Source organism: Schistocerca gregaria, chromosome 3 (assembly GCF_023897955.1).
Source record: "Schistocerca gregaria isolate iqSchGreg1 chromosome 3, iqSchGreg1.2, whole genome shotgun sequence".
Taxonomy (NCBI): domain Eukaryota; kingdom Metazoa; phylum Arthropoda; class Insecta; order Orthoptera; family Acrididae; genus Schistocerca; species Schistocerca gregaria.
This window is the reverse complement of record NC_064922.1, coordinates 21,422,145-21,444,187: the sequence shown is the minus strand read 5'-3', so window position 1 is coordinate 21,444,187 and position 22,043 is coordinate 21,422,145. Positions and strand designations below refer to the sequence as shown.

Sequence of the window (22,043 nt, the reverse complement as noted above, 5' to 3'; positions counted from 1 at the left end):
ATAATTAATTCCGCCTATATTTATGGGTGGACGTAAATTTTCTGGCTGTAGGAGTCGATACAGCCTGGCTGTAATACTATGTGGATGTTTTTCTATAATTTGTAGGGTCCTCTTTATATATAACGCCGTAGTCTTCCGCCATATATCTGTTAAACCTAGGCCACCTTCAGCGGAAGGTAACGTAACTGTACCGACTGCTACTCTAAAAATATTGCCTGTCCATATAAATCGGCAAATGATACTCATTATACGTTTGGCAATGGGTTTCGAAACTGGCAATATTTGACCTATATATATATAGCTTTTGATAAAATGGACCAATTAATTATTCTGATTCGTTGTTTAATGTTCAGATGTCTGGTCTGATTGAGTATTGTGGCTCCTCTGACTGTATCCAGTACTTTCTTCCAATTGTAGGTCATGGTCTGAAGCGGACATCGGTAAAAGGTGACACCCAGAGCGGTGTGACGATCGACGGAGCGTGCCCATTCCAAACGGACATCTTGAAGACCTTTAAGATTTAAAAACGAACTCTTCACCTCGTTAACCCTAGCGCCTGTAGCTTCACAAAAGATCTGAATATTCGTAGTTAATTTCTCTAAATCTTCGTTACTACGAATAACCACTCCAACGTCATCAGCATATGCATTGGTGACGTTGTTAACGCCAGATATCGTGATGCCCTCAAGATCGACATCGAGTCTCCTTAGTAAAGGCTCCAGTGCAACAACATACAGGAGCATTGACAAAGGACTTCCCTGCGGGACGCCGTTGCGAATTTCAATGGGTGGAGTGAAATGCCCATTTACAGACACTTGTGTTTGGATGCCTTCAACAATGTTAATTAAAACTTGCACAAAATGTTGACTAAAACCCACATAGGTCAACGTTCTGAACAAAAATAAGTGGTTGACCCTGTCAAAAGCCTTTGAGAAGTCGATAAAGGCAAGGCCTCCTGGTGAGGATGACGTTGCAAAAATTGCAGAGACATCCCTATATTCACAAACAGTTTTAAAAATATTCCGCCCCGAGAGACAGGTTTGGTGGTCACCTATGATCTTCTCCATTAGAGGTCTCAGTCTTTCCTTCAGTACACGTGCAATTATTTTATAATCCGAGTTCATCAAACATATCGGTCTCAATTGATTGAGATCTTTAACTGTCGCTTTCCTTCCCTTTGGTATTAGCACAGTTACGCTTTCTTTGAACTCGCGTGGAACAGTAACACCTTGCAACACTTCATTTATCACTTCTGTGAATTGATTACCGATGAGAGGCCAAAATTTACAATAAAACTCTACAGGCAAGCCATCAGGCCCTGGGGACTTACGGGTAGGCGAATATTTAAGTATATCAAACACCTCCTCACATGTGATCGCAGTGGTAAGGGACACATTGTCCTCGTCATTGATAACGTTGTCGATACCAGTAGTTCGTAGCAAATCGTTCGCACAGTCTAGATTATACCGGGTATCAGTATATAACGTACGATAAAATCCATAAACTGCATTTAAAATGTCAGAGTGTTCCGTCAGCACCCGGTTATCGCCCACTCTAAGACAAGCAATAAACGCTCGTCTTCTATTTCTTTCATGTTCGAGTAAGTGGTACAGCGATGCGTTTTCGTCCTCCACCGTTGTCGGGACACGAGATTTAATTTTTAAACCCTCCAGCTGTTGTCGCTTGAGACTTATGAGGTGAGCCTTGATCTTCTTTATTTCAATGAAAACCTCATCAGTCATCTGCTGAGCTGATAGTTCCCTTAAGCATGTATAGTAAAATTCAACGGTATTGCGAGACCACATCGCTCGCTCCCTCCCGTAAGCTATTAGGGATGATCTCAATTTCTTTTTAGCACATGAGGTCCACCACGCAAGGCGAGAGCTGTATTTATGGCGCATACGTAGAGCAGCCTGCCATACCTCCGCTACTGTTCTTGATAGGGCACCCTCGAACAACATATGGGTATTCAGCTTCCATAAGGGGCGACCCCAATACGTTCCTTGCTTCTGAAACCGAATGCTGCATTTCACTGCGAGATGGTCCGAAAAGGTAGTGGGAATTACTTCGATACTACTGATTTTATTTTCCAGGTTTGCTGTGACGTATATTCTGTCTATTCTGCTTTGCGAGCGACTACTGATGTACGTAAATTTGACTAACGTGGGGTATTTGCTTTCCCACACGTCTGTCCACTTCATGTTTGTCACCAAAGCCGCCAGTTCCCTGGAGAAGTTAAAATTTGGTCGCTGATCCTTTTTGTGAAGTACACAATTAAAGTCACCACCGATTAAAGCTTCCGCCGGATTCCCCTTAAGTAAATAGACCATATCGTTCTTAAAAATTTGGCCCTATCATCTCTAGCGTTGTTACCAGAGGGGACATATACATTTAAAACAGTAGTAGTAAAAATTTTACAACTGATGCCCCTCCCATTTTCTAACAGACAGATATCCTTCACATCAATACCATCTTTGACAAGGATCGCAGTCCCACATGTGGCTTCCGGTGCAATATTTAAAATCTCTTGAAAACCTGGGAAATAAAAGTTGTGTACATTAAATTCCTGTAGGAGGGCTATATCAGTATCCGACTGGTAAAGGAAATCTTTTAAAGAAGCGACTTTCGTTTCACTGCGAATCCGATGTATATTGATCGTGGTCACATTATATGTCAGTTCCGTTGGCATAGGTGCAGGTAAAAGAAATTGGCTAATGAAGTATACCCCATGCAGAGTCACGTCTGTACCATTCCATTCCGTCTGTCAGAAAGAAAAATAGACATTAAAAAAAAATTAAATGCCACTAGCATGTGTCAGGTCCATCTCCATTCCGTGGTCGGTGCGATCTTCTTGGGCATCGGCCCAATCAAGTCCTTTTCCTGAGACAGTTCGGTCTAAATCCATAGTAGTGCCGGTCTGCAAACCTGCGACGCCAAGCGGTGCGCGAGGTTGTTGTTGAAGATCATCTGCATCGGCACGACTCATCTCCGCTTCAGTACACTCGTTAACTCGTGCTACTGGGCATTGTACTCGTAGTCGTTCATTATCCCTTAAATGTTTTAACTTTTCCCGCAATGCAGGAGCTAAACTCTCTGCTGCTTTGTGTGCCAATCTCCTCTTCTTGCCTTTCTTCGAAGATCTCTTCGGCGATCTAGCAGGAGATGAAGTTTGCGACCTGTCAGGAGAAGTACCGGATGATACGTCTGACGTCGCCTGTTCCTTTTTTCGGACAAAAGTCCGCGTATCGCATTCCACAACGGCAGAAGGAGGCGCATCTTTTTCCATGGCTCCCACTGGTAGCAACCCAGTCTCCAATTCTACACTATCGCTCGTTGTGGTTTCCTTGACGCAAGTGTCTTCTGTGGGCGCCAACGTGAAACCAATGTCCAGATTGCTATCTTCGTTCATAGTTCCCGCAGAGTGGATGCCTGGAGCGTCCACTCCTCGGAAGCTAGTGGCAATATCCTCACGTTGGTGGGAATCCTGACGACGCAAGGAAACCTCCGTTGCGGGTATTTGGGGATCTTCGGCCGAGTCCGCGGAAGAACGAGCAACCACAGTGGGAGAGTTGGAAAAAGTTGGCGTCGGCATAGATTCGAGGGGCGCGGAGCTGATCGGCAGACCATCCGCAAATCTAGAGCTTGAAGCCGGAGTATCATCGACAACCGCCCGCGAGGCAGCAGGCTCCCCGCGCACAGGCGGCACCGACTCGCCTCGGCTGTGGAAGTCAGCAGCGGCAGCGTATGACAACTTCATACCAACAACAGGGCCGGAACTCGGCATCTCGTCACGCGGTAACTGCGGGACACGCCTCCGTGAACATTCTGCACGAATGTGTTCCGTGGAATTGCATAAAGCGCAAGTCCGCGGTTGCCCATCATAGATAATCAAAGCACGATACCCACAAATATTAAGATAAGAGGGGACATGCTTCTGTAATTCAATCTTAATTTGCCTTACGCCGTTCAAGACAGGAAACATATGAGCTTCAGACCACCTTTCTGCCACATTGGAAATAATTCTGCCATAAGGCCGAAGGGCAACATTAAGTTCTTCGGGCGGAATTTCAAAAGGGAGCTCAGACACTCTGATCGTACGAATCCCGTACCCAGCATGACTAACAGCAACGTCACTCACATTCCCATCAGAATGATTAAACTTCACGCTACCTCCGCAACGATCCACAATGGAACTACATAATTCTGGACTTTTCATCTTCAGATACACAGCATTTGTCACAAACGAGAGATAAACTCCGACAACATCATCACCGTAAATCAATACTTTTTCGATAAACCATGCTTTAATTTCAAATGCTTTAGGTCGAACGAAATTTCGATCGAAAGTAAACTTGATAGTGTCTTTCCTCAAATCAGTCGACCTATTCATTCTAGAACTTCATGAATACAAGTGCAACACGAATAGCGGCTTAGCAGCACCACTAACCTCAAACGCAGCGGCTCAGCCTGTGTTTACTACAGCCAGACGTCCAAGTCCGCCACACGTCCGTCCCGCTCGGCGGCTGACTCGCAACTATAACATCTGAGCTACGCCCGCCCCCCGAAGACTAATGGTGCTTCATACAGCCATATAGACGACACAGACCATTGCACTCCCATTATTCAGCAGACAAACACTACTCTCTATGTATCCGTTAGGGTGTCTTTCAGGTTTCGTGCATTCTGTATCGAATCGTAGTTGGCCACAATGAAAGTGGCACGTATAACGTCGAAAATAGAGTTCGGACACCGCTCTGAGTAAGACGAACGTGTTGTCCACCCTCTAGACTTCAATGAGGTTAAGCCGTGATACCTAAGACAGATCTGCACTCGATGACACCTCGATAACAGCCGGTACCCACACTTACATCTTGCTCTCCTTACGTCAGTATACATCATATCAGTCTGTGACACTGGCTTTGCAACATCTTGCGTGCCTTTAGGTTCACCGCGACAAACACTTACCATGCACTGACCACAAAAAAAGGAGGTGCCGCGGCTTGAACCCTGGACCTTTCACATGCGAAGCGAACGCTCTAACAACTGAGCTACGCCCCATGCACGACCAAACTGCGCTATTCCCCATTCTTTGCAACTCTGATGCGCACGGACACGATGGTTGGTTGGTTTGTAGCGGTGAAGGGAGCAGAGTACAAAGGCGCGGACACGTTCATATACACAAAAGTTCCAAGTAGTTTCGATGCTCTGGTATTACAAATGCAAATTCCGTCTGTTTTTAACGTCTTAAATTGAAAGAGCCGTCACAAATTGCTCCGTTTTCACTCCTTGTCGACAATCATACAGCACCTGAGGTAACAAACACATCTCGAGCCCCATTGTGCACTCCATTATTCCTGCCAACTCAGTGCCTCGCTCTTTACTACTGTGTACCAATCTTGTCGTCCAACTGCAAAACACTGGGCCACAACAAGTTTCCGCATCTCCATTGCACTTCGCATACTACGAAACGCTCCCCAAACTTGGCACTCACCACGCAGCCGACTTTTCCGACTTTCCACGACGCTCACGCAACGCTCACGCTAGTGACAGCATTATTTATAGTTCGACGTCGCGCCAAAGCGAATGAGCACATTTCGCCTACGGCTTAGGCCGCCCTCCTAGTGTGGCTGCTCGGTGTCTGCAGGCAGCGAGGGTCTGCAAGCTTCCTGTGTTCGCACCTATGTCACCTGTGCTTGCTTGTCAGAGACAGACTATCGCAAAACATACAACTCACTCCATGAATTGATTGCTACGGCATCTGTTATCAGCAGTCACAACTAGCAACACCAGTAGCAGCCGACAGCACGCAAAGAATAGGAATGTGCAGTATGATTTACGTGAACTCGGCGCAAGGCAGATCTTTCCGACATAGGCTTGAGAATCTTACGGGAACACTTGGACTGTTTCTAAATTAAGTGTAGGCATGGGAGGAGGGTGCTTCCCGCGCACTAATAACAGCACGCTTGCCAATTGTGGATGCTAATCATTCGCTTGTATCTTCCTAGACACATCTGCTGGCTGTGAATTATTCCACTTGCATGGCAAGGTGCGCATGTAGGTGTGTTAAAAATTCCAGAGGCACTGGGTATTGATCCCAATACCTCTCGCATACTAAGCGAGCGCTCTACCATCTGAGCTACGCACGCCCCCCGAAGACTAATGGTGCTTCATACAGCCATATTGACGACACAGACCCTTGCACTCCCATTATTCAGCAGACAAACACTACTCTCTATGTATCCGTTAGAGTGTCTTTCAGGTATCGTGCATTCTGTATCGAATCGTAGTTGGCCACAATGAAAGTGGCACGTATAACGTCGAAAATAGAGTTCGGACACCGCTCTGAGTAAGACGAACGTGTTGTCCACCCTCTAGACTTCAATGAGGTTAAGCTGTGATACCTAAGACAGATCTGCACTCGATGACACATCGATAACAGCCGGTCCCCACACTTACATCTTGCTCTCCTTACGTCAGTATACATCATATCAGTCTGTGACGCTGGCTTTGCAACATCTTGCGTGCCTTTAGGTTCGCCGCGACCAACACTTACCATGCACTGACCACAAAAAATTGAGGCGCCGCGGCTTGAACCCTGGACCTTTCACAGGCGAAGCGAACGCTCTACCAACTGAGCTACGCCTCATGCACGAACAAACTGCGCTATTCCCCATTCTTTGCAACTCTGATGCGCGCGGACACGATGGTTGGTTGGTTTGTAGCGGTGAAGGGAGCAGAGTACAAAGGCGCGGACACGTTCATATACACAAAAGTTCCGAGTAGTTTCGATGCTCTGGTATTACAAATGCAAATTCCGTCTGTTTTTAACGTCTTAAATTGAAAGAGCCGTCACAAATTGCTCCGTTTTCACTCCTTGTCGACAATCATAGAGCACCTGAGGTAACAAACACATCTCGAGCCACATTGTGCACTCCATTATTCCTGCCAACTCAGTGCCTCGCTCTTTACTACTGTGTAGCAATCTTGTCGTCCAACTGCAAAACACTGGGCCACAACAAGTTTCCGCATCTCCATTGCACTTCGCATACTACGAAACGCTCCCCAAACTTGGCACTCACCCACGCAGCCGACTTTTCCGACTTTCCACGACGCTCACGCTAGTGACAGCATTATTTATAGTTCGACGTCGCGCCAAAGCGAATGAGCACATTTCGCCTACGGCTTAGGCAGCCCTCCTAGTGTGGCTGCTTGGTGTCTGCAGGCAGCGAGTGTCTGCAAGCTTCCTGTGTTCGCACCTATGTCACCTGTGCTTGCTTGTCTGAGACAGACTATCGCAAAACATACAACTCACTCCATGAATTGATTGCTATGGCATCTGTTATCAGCAGTCACAACTAGCAACACCAGTAGCAGCCGACTGCACGCAAAGAATAGGAATGTGCAGTTGGATTTACGTGAACTCGGCGCAAGGCAGATCTTTCCGACATAGGCTTGAGAATCTTACGGGAACACTTGTACTGTTTCTAAATTAAGTGTAGGCGTGGGAGGAGGGTGCTTCCCGCGCACTAATAACAGCACGCTTGCCAATTGTGGATGCTAATCATTCGCTTGTATCTTCCTAGACACATCTCCTGCTGTGAAATATTCCACTTGCATGGCAAGGTGCGCATGTAGGTGTGTTAAAAATTCTGGAGGCACTGGGTATTGATCCCAGTACGTCTCGCATACTAAGCGAGCGCTCTACCATCTGAGCTACGCCCGCCCCACGAAGACTAATGGTGCTTCATACAGCCATATAGACGACACAGACCCTTGCACTCCCATTATTCAGCAGACAAACACTACTCTGTATGTATCCGTTAGGGTGTCTTTCAGGTTTCGTGCATTCTGTGTCGAATCGTAGTTGGCCACAATGAAAGTGGCACGTATAACGTCGAAAATAGAGTTCGGACACCGCTCTGAGTAAGACGAACGTGTTGTCCACCCTCTAGACTTCAATGAGGTTAAGCCGTGATACCTAAGACAGATCTGCACTCGATGACACCTCGATAACAGCCGGTCCCCACACTTACATCTTGCTCTCCTTACGTCAGTATACATCATATCAGTCTGTGACGCTGGCTTTGCAACATCTTGCGTGCCTTTAGGTTCGCCGCGACCAACACTTACCATGCACTGACCACAAAAAATTGAGGCGCCGCGGTTTGAACCCTGGACCTTTCACAGGCGAAGCGAACGCTCTACCAACTGAGCTACGCCTCATGCACGAACAAACTGCGCTATTCCCCATTCTTTGCAACTCTGATGCGCACGGACACGATGGTTGGTTGGTTTGTAGCGGTGAAGGGAGCAGAGTACAAAGGCGCGGACACGTTCATATACACAAAAGTTCCAAGTAGTTTCGATGCTCTGGTATTACAAATGCAAATTCCGTCTGTTTTTAACGTCTTAAATTGAAAGAGCCGTCACAAATTGCTCCGTTTTCACTCCTTGTCGACAATCATACAGCACCTGAGGTAACAAACACATCTCGAGCCCCATTGTGCACTCCATTATTCCTGAAAACTCAGTGCCCCGCTCTTTACTACTGAGTACCAATCTTGTCGTCCAACTGCAAAACACTGGGCCACAACAAGTTTCCGCATCTCCATTGCACTTCGCATACTACGAAACGCTCCCCAAACTTGGCACTCACCCACGCAGCCGACTTTTCCGACTTTCCACGACGCTCACGCTAGTGACAGCATTATTTATAGTTCGACGTCGCGCCAAAGCGAATGAGCACATTTCGCCTACGGCTTAGGCAGCCCTCCTAGTGTGGCTGCTCGGTGTCTGCTGGCAGCGAGTGTCTGCAAGCTTCCTGTGTTCGCACCTATGTCACCTGTGCTTGCTTGTCTGAGACAGACTATAGCAAAACATACAACTCACTCCATGAATTGATTGCTACGGCATCTGCTATCAGCAGTCACAACTAGCAACACCAGTAGCAGCCGACTGCACGCAAAGAATAGGAATGTGCAGTGGGATTTACGTGAACTCGGCGCAAGGCAGATCTTTCCGACATAGGCTTGAGAATCTTACGGGAACACTTGTACTGTTTCTAAATTAAGTGTAGGCGTGGGAGGAGGGTGCTTCCCGCGCACTAATAACAGCACGCTTGCCAATTGTGGATGCTAATCATTCGCTTGTATCTTCCTAGACACATCTGCTGGCTGTGAATTATTCCACTTGCATGGCAACGTGCGCATGTAGGTGTGTTAAAAATTCTGGAGGCACTGGGTATTGATCCCAGAACCTCTCGCATACTAAGCGAGCGCTCTACCATCTGAGCTACGCCCGCCCCACGAAGACTAATGGTGCTTCATACAGCCATATAGACGACACAGACCCTTGCACTCCCATTATTCAGCAGACAAACACTACTCTCTATGTATCCGTTAGGGTGTCTTTCAGGTTTCGTGCATTCTGTATCGAATCGTAGTTGGCCACAATGAAAGTGGCACGTATAACGTCCGAAACAGAGTTCGGACACCGCTCTGAGTAAGACGAACGTGTTGTCCACCCTCTAGACTTCAATGAGGTTAAGCCGTGATACCTAAGACAGATCTGCACTCGATGACACCTCGATAACAGCCGGTCCCCACACTTACATCTTGCTCTCCTTACGTCAGTATACATCATATCAGTCTGTGACGCTGGCTTTGCAACATCTTGCGTGCCTTTAGGTTCGCCGCGACCAACACTTACCATGCACTGACCACAAAAAATTGAGGCGCCGCGGCTTGAACCCTGGACCTTTCACATGCAAAGCGAACGCTCTACCAACTGAGCTACACCCCATGCACGACCAAACTGCGCTATTCCCCATTCTTTCCAACTCTGATGCGCACGGACACGATGGTTGGTTGGTTTGTAGCGGTGAAGGGAGCAGAGTACAAAGGCGCTGACACGTTCATACACACAAAAGTTCCAAGTAGTTTCGATGCTCTGGTATTACAAATGCAAATTCCGTCTGTTTTTAACGTCTTAAATTGAAAGAGCCGTCACAAATTGCTCCGTTTTCACTCCATGTCGACAATCATACAGCACCTGAGGTAACAAACACATCTCGAGCCCCATTGTGCACTCCATTATTCCTGCCAACTCAGTGCCTCGCTCTTTACTACTGAGTACCAATCTTGTCGTCCAACTGCAAAACACTGGGCCACAACAAGTTTCCGCATCTCCATTGCACTTCGCATACTACGAAACGCTCCCCAAACTTGGCACGCACCCACGCAGCCGACTTTTCCGACTTTCCACGACGCTCACGTTAGTGACAGCATAATTTATAGTTCGACGTCGCGCCAAAGCGAATGAGCACATTTCGCCTACGGCTTAGGCCGCCCTTCTAGTGTGGCTGCTCGGTGTCTGCAGGCAGCGAGTGTCTGCAAGCTTCCTGTGTTCGCACCTATGTCACCTGTGCTTGCTTGTCAGAGACAGACTATCGCAAAACATACAACTCACTCCATGAATTGACTGCTACGGCCTCTGTTATCAGCAGTCACAACTAGCAACACCAGTAGCAGCCGACTGCACGCAAAGAATAGGAATGTGCAGTGGGATTTACGTGAACTCGGCGCAAGGCAGATCTTTCCGACATAGGCTTGAGAATCTTACGGGAACACTTGTACTGTTTCTAAATTAAGTGTAGGCGTGGGAGGAGGTTGCTTCCCGCGCACTAATAACAGCACGCTTGCCAATTGTGGATGCTAATCATTCGCTTGTATCTTCCTAGACACATCTGCAGGCTGTGAATTATTCTACTTGCATGGCAAGGTGCGCATGTAGGTGTGTTAAAAATTCTGGAGGCACTGGGTATTGATCCCAGTACCTCTCGCATACCATCGCTCTACCATCTGAGCTACGCCCGCCCCACGAAGACTAATGGTGCTTCATACAGCCATATAGACGACACAGACCCTTGCACTCCCATTATTCACAAACACTACTCTCTATGTATCCGTTAGGGTGTCTTTCAGGTTTCGTGCATTCTGTATCGAATCGTAGTTGGCCACAATGAAAGTGGCACGTATAACGTCGGAAACAGAGTTCGGACACCGCTCTGAGTAAGACGAACGTGTTGTCCACCCTCTAGACTTCAATGAGGTTAAGCCGTGATACCTAAGACCGATCTGCACTCGATGACACCTCGATAACAGCCGGTCCCCACACTTACATCTTGCTCTCCTTACGTCAGTATACATCATATCAGTCTGTGACGCTGGCTTTGCAACATCTTGCGTGCCTTTAGGTTCGCCGCGACCAACACTTACCATGCACTGACCACAAAAAATTGAGGCGCCGCGGCTTGAACCCTGGACCTTTCACATGCAAAGCGAACGCTCTACCAACTGGAGCTACGCCCCATGCACGACCAAACTGCGCTATTCCCCATTCTTTCCAACTCTGATGCGCACGGACACGATGGTTGGTTGGTTTGTAGCGGTGAAGGGAGCAGAGTACAAAGGCGCTGACACGTTCATATACACAAAAGTTCCAAGTAGTTTCGATGCTCTGGTATTACAAATGCAAATTCCGTCTGTTTTTAGCGTCTTAAATTGAAAGAGCCGTCACAAATTGCTCCGTTTTCACTCCTTGTCGACAATCATACAGCACCTGAGGTAACAAACACATCTCGAGCCCCATTGTGCACTCCATTATTCGTGCCAACTCAGTGCCTCGCTCTTTACTACTGAGTACCAATCTTGTCGTCCAACTGCAAAACACTGGGCCACAACAAGTTTCCGCATCTCCATTGCACTTCGCATACTACGAAACGCTCCCCCAAACTTGGCAAACACCCAAGCAGCTGACTTTTCCGACTTTCCACGACGCTCACGCTAGTGACAGCATTATTTATAGTTCGACGTCGCGCCAAAGCGAATGAGCACATTTCGCCTACCGCTTAGGCCGCCCTCCTAGTGTGGCTGCTCGGTGTCTGCAGGCAGCGAGTGTCTGCAAGCTTCCTGTGTTCGCAACTATGTCACCTGTGCTTGCTTGTCAGAGACAGACTATCGCAAAACATACAACTCACTCCATGAATTGATTGCTACGGCATCTGTTATCAGCAGTCACAAGTAGCAACACCAGTAGCAGCCGACTGCACGCAAAGAATAGGAATGTGCAGTGGGATTTACGTGAACTCGGCCCAAGGCAGATCTTTCCGACATAGGCTTGAGAATCTTACGGGAACACTTGTACTGTTTCTAAATTAAGTGTAGGCGTGGGAGGAGGGTGCTTCCCGCGCACTAATAACAGCACGCTTGCCAATTGTGGATGCTAATCATTCGCTTGTATCTTCCTAGACACATCTGCTGGCTGTGAATTATTCCACTTGCATGGCAAGGTGCGCATGTAGGTGTGTTAAAAATTCTGGAGGCACTGGGTATTGATCCCAGTACGTCTCGCATACCAAGCGAGCGCTCTACCATCTGAGCTACGCCCGCCCCACGAAGACTAATGGTTCTTCATACAGCCATATATACGACACAGACCCTTGCACTCCCATTATTTAGCAGACAAACACTACTCTCTATGTATCCGTTAGGGTGTCTTTCAGGTTCGGTGCATTCTGTATCGAATCGTAGTTGGCCACAATGAAAGTGGCACGTATAACGTCGAAAACAGAGTTCGGACACCGCTCTGAGTAAGACGAACGTGTTGTCCACCCTCTAGACTTCAATGAGGTTAAGCCGTGATACCTAAGACAGATCTGCACTCGATGACACCTCGATAACAGCCGGTCCCCACACTTACATCTTGCTCTCCTTACATCAGTATACATCATATCAGTCTGTGACGCTGGCTTTGCAACATCTTGCGTGCCTTTAGGTTCGCCGCGACCAACACTTACCATGCACTGACCACAAAAAATGGAGGCGCCGCGGCTTGAACCCTGGACCTTTCACATGCGAAGCGAACGCTCTACCAACTGAGCTACGCCCCATGCATGACCAAACTGCGCTATTCCCCATTCTTTGCAACTCTGATACGCACGGACACGATGGTTGGTTGGTTTGTAGCGGTGAAGGGAGCAGAGTACAAAGGCGCGGACACGTTCATATACACAAAAGTTCCAAGTAGTTTCGATGCTCTGGTATTACAAATGCAAATTCCGTCTGTTTTTAGCGTCTTAAATTGAAAGAGCCGTCACAAATTGCTCCGTTTTCACTCCTTGTCGACAATCATAGAGCACCTGAGGTAACAAACACATCTCGAGCCACATTGTGCACTCCATTATTCCTGCCAACTCAGTGCCTCGCTCTTTACTACTGTGTAGCAATCTTGTCGTCCAACTGCAAAACACTGGGCCACAACAAGTTTCCGCATCTCCATTGCACTTCGCATACTACGAAACGCTCCCCAAACTTGGCACTCACCCACGCAGCCGACTTTTCCGACTTTCCACGACGCTCACGCTAGTGACAGCATTATTTATAGTTCGACGTCGCGCCAAAGCGAATGAGCACATTTCGCCTACGGCTTAGGCAGCCCTCCTAGTGTGGCTGCTTGGTGTCTGCAGGCAGCGAGTGTCTGCAAGCTTCCTGTGTTCGCACCTATGTCACCTGTGCTTGCTTGTCTGAGACAGACTATCGCAAAACATACAACTCACTCCATGAATTGATTGCTATGGCATCTGTTATCAGCAGTCACAACTAGCAACACCAGTAGCAGCCGACTGCACGCAAAGAATAGGAATGTGCCGTTGGATTTACGTGAACTCGGCGCAAGGCAGATCTTTCCGACATAGGCTTGAGAATCTTACGGGAACACTTGTACTGTTTCTAAATTAAGTGTAGGCGTGGGAGGAGGGTGCTTCCCGCGCACTAATAACAGCACGCTTGCCAATTGTGGATGCTAATCATTCGCTTGTATCTTCCTAGACACATCTCCTGCTGTGAATTATTCCACTTGCATGGCAAGGTGCGCATGTAGGTGTGTTAAAAATTCTGGAGGCACTGGGTATTGATCCCAGTACGTCTCGCATACTAAGCGAGCGCTCTACCATCTGAGCTACGCCCGCCCCACGAAGACTAATGGTGCTTCATACAGCCATATATACGACACAGACCCTTGCACTCCCATTATTCAGCAGACAAACACTACTCTCTATGTATCCGTTAGGGTGTCTTTCAGGTTTCGTGCATTCTGTGTCGAATCGTAGTTGGCCACAATGAAAGTGGCACGTATAACGTCGAAAATAGAGTTCGGACACCGCTCTGAGTAAGACGAACGTGTTGTCCACCCTCTAGACTTCAATGAGGTTAAGCCGTGATACCTAAGACAGATCTGCACTCGATGACACCTCGATAACAGCCGGTCCCCACACTTACATCTTGCTCTCCTTACGTCAGTATACATCATATCAGTCTGTGACGCTGGCTTTGCAACATCTTGCGTGCCTTTAGGTTCGCCGCGACCAACACTTACCATGCACTGACCACAAAAAATTGAGGCGCCGCGGTTTGAACCCTGGACCTTTCACAGGCGAAGCGAACGCTCTACCAACTGAGCTACGCCTCATGCACGAACAAACTGCGCTATTCCCCATTCTTTGCAACTCTGATGCGCACGGACACGATGGTTGGTTGGTTTGTAGCGGTGAAGGGAGCAGAGTACAAAGGCGCGGACACGTTCATATACACAAAAGTTCCAAGTAGTTTCGATGCTCTGGTATTACAAATGCAAATTCCGTCTGTTTTTAACGTCTTAAATTGAAAGAGCCGTCACAAATTGCTCCGTTTTCACTCCTTGTCGACAATCATACAGCACCTGAGGTAACAAACACATCTCGAGCCCCATTGTGCACTCCATTATTCCTGAAAACTCAGTGCCCCGCTCTTTACTACTGAGTACCAATCTTGTCGTCCAACTGCAAAACACTGGGCCACAACAAGTTTCCGCATCTCCATTGCACTTCGCATACTACGAAACGCTCCCCAAACTTGGCACTCACCCACGCAGCCGACTTTTCCGACTTTCCACGACGCTCACGCTAGTGACAGCATTATTTATGGTTCGACGTCGCGCCAAAGCGAATGAGCACATTTCGCCTACGGCTTAGGCAGCCCTCCTAGTGTGGCTGCTCGGTGTCTGCTGGCAGCGAGTGTCTGCAAGCTTCCTGTGTTCGCACCTATGTCACCTGTGCTTGCTTGTCTGAGACAGACTATAGCAAAACATACAACTCACTCCATGAATTGATTGCTACGGCATCTGCTATCAGCAGTCACAACTAGCAACACCAGTAGCAGCCGACTGCACGCAAAGAATAGGAATGTGCAGTGGGATTTACGTGAACTCGGCGCAAGGCAGATCTTTCCGACATAGGCTTGAGAATCTTACGGGAACACTTGTACTGTTTCTAAATTAAGTGTAGGCGTGGGAGGAGGGTGCTTCCCGCGCACTAATAACAGCACGCTTGTCAATTGTGGATGCTAATCATTCGCTTGTATCTTCCTAGACACATCTGCTGGCTGTGAATTATTCCACTTGCATGGCAACGTGCGCATGTAGGTGTGTTAAAAATTCTGGAGGCACTGGGTATTGATCCCAGAACCTCTCGCATACTAAGCGAGCGCTCTACCATCTGAGCTACGCCCGCCCCACGAAGACTAATGGTGCTTCATACAGCCATATAGACGGCACAGACCCTTGCACTCCCATTATTCAGCAGACAAACACTACTCTCTATGTATCCGTTAGGGTGTCTTTCAGGTTTCGTGCATTCTGTATCGAATCGTAGTTGGCCACAATGAAAGTGGCACGTATAACGTCCGAAACAGAGTTCGGACACCGCTCTGAGTAAGACGAACGTGTTGTCCACCCTCTAGACTTCAATGAGGTTAAGCCGTGATACCTAAGACAGATCTGCACTCGATGACACCTCGATAACAGCCGGTCCCCACACTTACATCTTGCTCTCCTTACGTCAGTATACATCATATCAGTCTGTGACGCTGGCTTTGCAACATCTTGCGTGCCTTTAGGTTCGCCGCGACCAACACTTACCATGCACTGACCACAAAAAATTGAGGCGCCGCGGCTTGAACCCTGGACCTTTCACATGCAAAGCGAACGCTCTACCAACTGAGCTACACCCCATGCACGACCAAACTGCGCTATTCCCCATTCTTTCCAACTCTGATGCGCACGGACACGATGGTTGGTTGGTTTGTAGCGGTGAAGGGAGCAGAGTACAAAGGCGCTGACACGTTCATACACACAAAAGTTCCAAGTAGTTTCGATGCTCTGGTATTACAAATGCAAATTCCGTCTGTTTTTAGCGTCTTAAATTGAAAGAGCCGTCACAAATTGCTCCGTTTTCACTCCTTGTCGACAATCATACAGCACCTGAGGTAACAAACACATCTCGAGCCCCATTGTGCACTCCATTATTCCTGCCAACTCAGTGCCTCGCTCTTTACTACTGAGTACCAATCTTGTCGTCCAACTGCAAAACACTGGGCCACAACAAGTTTCCGCATCTCCATTGCACTTCGCATACTACGAAACGCTCCCCAAACTTGGCACGCACCCACGCAGCCGACTTTTCCGACTTTCCACGACGCTCACGTTAGTGACAGCATAATTTATAGTTCGACGTCGCGCCAAAGCGAATGAGCACATTTCGCCTACGGCTTAGGCCGCCCTTCTAGTGTGGCTGCTCGGTGTCTGCAGGCAGCGAGTGTCTGCAAGCTTCCTGTGTTCGCACCTATGTCACCTGTGCTTGCTTGTCAGAGACAGACTATCGCAAAACATACAACTCACTCCATGAATTGACTGCTACGGCCTCTGTTATCAGCAGTCACAACTAGCAACACCAGTAGCAGCCGACTGCACGCAAAGAATAGGAATGTGCAGTGGGATTTACGTGAACTCGGCGCAAGGCAGATCTTTCCGACATAGGCTTGAGAATCTTACGGGAACACTTGCACTGTTTCTAAATTAAGTGTAGGCGTGGGAGGAGGTTGCTTCCCGCGCACTAATAACAGCACGCTTGCCAATTGTGGATGCTAATCATTCGCTTGTATCTTCCTAGACACATCTGCAGGCTGTGAATTATTCTACTTGCATGGCAAGGTGCGCATGTAGGTGTGTTAAAAATTCTGGAGGCACTGGGTATTGATCCCAGTACCTCTCGCATACCATCGCTCTACCATCTGAGCTACGCCCGCCCCACGAAGACTAATGGTGCTTCATACAGCCATATAGACGACACAGACCCTTGCACTCCCATTATTCACAAACACTACTCTCTATGTATCCGTTAGGGTGTCTTTCAGGTTTCGTGCATTCTGTATCGAATCGTAGTTGGCCACAATGAAAGTGGCACGTATAACGTCGGAAACAGAGTTCGGACACCGCTCTGAGTAAGACGAACGTGTTGTCCACCCTCTAGACTTCAATGAGGTTAAGCCGTGATACCTAAGACCGATCTGCACTCGATGACACCTCGATAACAGCCGGTCCCCACACTTACATCTTGCTCTCCTTACGTCAGTATACATCATATCAGTCTGTGACGCTGGCTTTGCAACATCTTGCGTGCCTTTAGGTTCGCCGCGACCAACACTTACCATGCACTGACCACAAAAAATTGAGGCGCCGCGGCTTGAACCCTGGACCTTTCACATGCAAAGCGAACGCTCTACCAACTGAGCTACGCCCCATGCACGACCAAACTGCGCTATTCCCCATTCTTTCCAACTCTGATGCGCACGGACACGATGGTTGGTTGGTTTGTAGCGGTGAAGGGAGCAGAGTACAAAGGCGCTGACACGTTCATATACACAAAAGTTCCAAGTAGTTTCGATGCTCTGGTATTACAAATGCAAATTCCGTCTGTTTTTAACGTCTTAAATTGAAAGAGCCGTCACAAATTGCTCCGTTTTCACTCCTTGTCGACAATCATACAGCACCTGAGGTAACAAACACATCTCGAGCCCCATTGTGCACTCCATTATTCCTGCCAACTCAGTGCCTCGCTCTTTACTACTGAGTACCAATCTTGTCGTCCAACTGCAAAACACTGGGCCACAACAAGTTTCCGCATCTCCATTGCACTTCGCATACTACGAAACGCTCCCCCAAACTTGGCAAACACCCAAGCAGCTGACTTTTCCGACTTTCCACGACGCTCACGCTAGTGACAGCATAATTTATAGTTCGACGTCGCGCCAAAGCGAATGAGCACATTTCGCCTACCGCTTAGGCCGCCCTCCTAGTGTGGCTGCTCGGTGTCTGCAGGCAGCGAGTGTCTGCAAGCTTCCTGTGTTCGCAACTATGTCACCTGTGCTTGCTTGTCAGAGACAGACTATCGCAAAACATACAACTCACTCCATGAATTGATTGCTACGGCATCTGTTATTAGCAGTCACAAGTAGCAACACCAGTAGCAGCCGACTGCACGCAAAGAATAGGAATGTGCAGTGGGATTTACGTGAACTCGGCCCAAGGCAGATCTTTCCGACATAGGCTTGAGAATCTTACGGGAACACTTGTACTGTTTCTAAATTAAGTGTAGGCGTGGGAGGAGGGTGCTTCCCGCGCACTAATAACAGCACGCTTGCCAATTGTGGATGCTAATCATTCGCTTGTATCTTCCTAGAGACATCTGCTGGCTGTGAATTATTCCACTTGCATGGCAAGGTGCGCATGTAGGTGTGTTAAAAATTCTGGAGGCACTGGGTATTGATCCCAGTACCTCTCGCATACCAAGCGAGCGCTCTACCATCTGAGCTACGCCCGCCCCACGAAGACTAATGGTTCTTCATACAGCCATATATACGACACAGACCCTTGCACTCCCATTATTTAGCAGACAAACACTACTCTCTATGTATCCGTTAGGGTGTCTTTCAGGTTCGGTGCATTCTGTATCGAATCGTAGTTGGCCACAATGAAAGTGGCACGTATAACGTCGAAAACAGAGTTCGGACACCGCTCTGAGTAAGACGAACGTGTTGTCCACCCTCTAGACTTCAATGAGGTTAAGCCGTGATACCTAAGACAGATCTGCACTCGATGACACCTCGATAACAGCCGGTCCCCACACTTACATCTTGCTCTCCTTACATCAGTATACATCATATCAGTCTGTGACGCTGGCTTTGCAACATCTTGCGTGCCTTTAGGTTCGCCGCGACCAACACTTACCATGCACTGACCACAAAAAATGGAGGCGCCGCGGCTTGAACCCTGGACCTTTCACATGCGAAGCGAACGCTCTACCAACTGAGCTACGCCCCATGCATGACCAAACTGCGCTATTCCCCATTCTTTGCAACTCTGATACGCACGGACACGATGGTTGGTTGGTTTGTAGCGGTGAAGGGAGCAGAGTACAAAGGCGCGGACACGTTCATATACACAAAAGTTCCAAGTAGTTTCGATGCTCTGGTATTACAAATGCAAATTCCGTCTGTTTTTAGCGTCTTAAATTGAAAGAGCCGTCACAAATTGCTCCGTTTTCACTCCTTGTCGACAATCATACAGCACCTGAGGTATCTGTCTCGCGTTGTGCCCCATTGTGCACTCCATTATTCCTGCCAACTCAGTGCCTCGCTCTTTACTACTGAGTACCAATCTTGTCGTCCAACTGCAAAACACTGGGCCACAACAAGTTTCCGCATCTCCATTGCACTTCGCATACTACGAAACGCTCCCCAAACTTGGCACGCACCCAAGCAGCTGACTTTTCCGACTTTCCACGACGCTCACGCTAGTGACAGCATTATTTATAGTTCGACGTCGCGCCAAAGCGAATGAGCACATTTCGCCTACCGCTTAGGCCGCCCTCCTAGTTTGGCTGCTCGGTGTCTGCAGGCAGCGAGTGTCTGCAAGCTTCCTGTGTTCGCACCTATGTCACCTGTGCTTGCTTGTCAGAGACAGACTATCGCAAAACATACAACTCACTCCATGAATTGATTGCTACGGCATCTGTTATCAGCAGTCACAACTAGCAACACCAGTAGCAGCCGACTGCACGCAAAGAATAGGAATGTGCAGTGGGATTTACGTGAACTCGGCCCAAGGCAGATCTTTCCGACATAGGCTTGAGAATCTTACGGGAACACTTGTACTGTTTCTAAATTAAGTGTAGGCGTGGGAGGAGGGTGCTTCCCGCGCACTAATAACAGCACGCTTGCCAATTGTGGATGCTAATCATTCGCTTGTATCTTCCTAGACACATCTGCTGGCTGTGAATTATTCCACTTGCATGGCAAGGTGCGCATGTAGGTGTGTTAAAAATTCTGGAGGCACTGGGTATTGATCCCAGTACCTCTCGCATACTAAGCGAGCGCTCTACCATCTGAGCTACGCCCGCCCCACGAAGACTAATGGTTCTTCATACAGCCATATATACGACACAGACCCTTGCACTCCCATTATTTAGCAGACAAACACTACTCTCTATGTATCCGTTAGGGTGTCTTTCAGGTTCGGTGCATTCTGTATCGAATCGTAGTTGGCCACAATGAAAGTGGCACGTATAACGTCGAAAACAGAGTTCGGACACCGCTCTGAGTAAGACGAACGTGTTGTCCACCCTCTAGACTTCAATGAGGTTAAGCCGTGATACCTAAGACAGATCTGCACTCGATGACACCTCGATAACAGCCGGTCCCCACACTTACATCTTGCTCTCCTTACGTCAGTATACATCATATCAGTCTGTGACGCTGGCTTTGCAACATCTTGCGTGCCTTTAGGTTCGCCGCGACCAACACTTACCATGCACTGACCACAAAAAATTGAGGCGCCGCGGCTTGAACCCTCGACCTTTCACATGCAAAGCGAACGCTCTACCAACTGAGCTACGCCCCATGCACGACCAAACTGCGCTATTCCCCATTCTTTGCAACTCTGATGCGCACGGACACGATGGTTGGTTGGTTTGTAGCGGTGAAGGGAGCAGAGTACAAAGGCGCGGACACGTTCATATACACAAAAGTTCCAAGTAGTTTCGATGCTCTGGTATTACAAATGCAAATTCCGTCTGTTTTTAGCGTCTTAAATTGAAAGAGCCGTCACAAATTGCTCCGTTTTCACTCCTTGTCGACAATCATACAGCACCTGAGGTAACAAACACATCTCGAGCCCCATTGTGCACTCCATTATTCCTGCCAACTCAGTGCCTCGCTCTTTACTACTGAGTACCAATCTTGTCGTCCAACTGCAAAACACTGGGCCACAACAAGTTTCCGCATCTCCATTGCACTTCGCATACTACGAAACGCTCCCCAAACTTGGCACGCACCCAAGCAGCTGACTTTTCCGACTTTCCACGACGCTCACGCTAGTGACAGCATTATTTATAGTTCGACGTCGCGCCAAAGCGAATGAGCACATTTCGCCTACCGCTTAGGCCGCCCTCCTAGTTTGGCTGCTCGGTGTCTGCAGGCAGCGAGTGTCTGCAAGCTTCCTGTGTTCGCACCTATGTCACCTGTGCTTGCTTGTCAGAGACAGACTATCGCAAAACATACAACTCACTCCATGAATTGATTGCTACGGCATCTGTTATCAGCAGTCACAACTAGCAACACCAGTAGCAGCCGACTGCACGCAAAGAATAGGAATGTGCAGTGGGATTTACGTGAACTCGGCCCAAGGCAGATCTTTCCGACATAGGCTTGAGAATCTTACGGGAACACTTGTACTGTTTCTAAATTAAGTGTAGGCGTGGGAGGAGGGTGCTTCCCGCGCACTAATAACAGCACGCTTGCCAATTGTGGATGCTAATCATTCGCTTGTATCTTCCTAGACACATCTGCTGGCTGTGAATTATTCCACTTGCATGGCAAGGTGCGCATGTAGGTGTGTTAAAAATTCTGGAGGCACTGGGTATTGATCCCAGTACCTCTCGCATACTAAGCGAGCGCTCTACCATCTGAGCTACGCCCGCCCCACGAAGACTAATGGTTCTTCATACAGCCATATATACGACACAGACCCTTGCACTCCCATTATTTAGCAGACAAACACTACTCTCTATGTATCCGTTAGGGTGTCTTTCAGGTTCGGTGCATTCTGTATCGAAT

General features: G+C 48.2%; 8 non-coding genes across 8 annotated transcripts; all 8 read right to left on the bottom strand.

Annotated features, from left to right (window-relative positions):
* Nucleotides 1-6,573: 6,573 nt before the first annotated feature.
* On the bottom strand, nt 6,574-6,646 carry Trnaa-cgc (transfer RNA alanine (anticodon CGC)). Its single transcript has one exon. It is a non-coding gene; the product is annotated as a tRNA-Ala (tRNA).
* Nucleotides 6,647-8,150: 1,504 nt separating this feature from the next.
* Nucleotides 8,151-8,223, bottom strand: Trnaa-cgc (transfer RNA alanine (anticodon CGC)). The gene has a single exon. It is a non-coding gene; the product is annotated as a tRNA-Ala (tRNA).
* A 1,005-nt stretch (nt 8,224-9,228) lies between these two features.
* On the bottom strand, nt 9,229-9,302 carry Trnat-agu (transfer RNA threonine (anticodon AGU)). The gene has a single exon. It is a non-coding gene; the product is annotated as a tRNA-Thr (tRNA).
* A 426-nt stretch (nt 9,303-9,728) lies between these two features.
* Nucleotides 9,729-9,801, bottom strand: Trnaa-ugc (transfer RNA alanine (anticodon UGC)). Its single transcript has one exon. It is a non-coding gene; the product is annotated as a tRNA-Ala (tRNA).
* Nucleotides 9,802-14,453: 4,652 nt separating this feature from the next.
* Nucleotides 14,454-14,526, bottom strand: Trnaa-cgc (transfer RNA alanine (anticodon CGC)). Its single transcript has one exon. It is a non-coding gene; the product is annotated as a tRNA-Ala (tRNA).
* A 1,005-nt stretch (nt 14,527-15,531) lies between these two features.
* Nucleotides 15,532-15,605, bottom strand: Trnat-agu (transfer RNA threonine (anticodon AGU)). Its single transcript has one exon. It is a non-coding gene; the product is annotated as a tRNA-Thr (tRNA).
* Nucleotides 15,606-16,031: 426 nt separating this feature from the next.
* On the bottom strand, nt 16,032-16,104 carry Trnaa-ugc (transfer RNA alanine (anticodon UGC)). Its single transcript has one exon. It is a non-coding gene; the product is annotated as a tRNA-Ala (tRNA).
* Nucleotides 16,105-17,599: 1,495 nt separating this feature from the next.
* On the bottom strand, nt 17,600-17,672 carry Trnaa-ugc (transfer RNA alanine (anticodon UGC)). Its single transcript has one exon. It is a non-coding gene; the product is annotated as a tRNA-Ala (tRNA).
* Nucleotides 17,673-22,043: the final 4,371 nt, after the last annotated feature.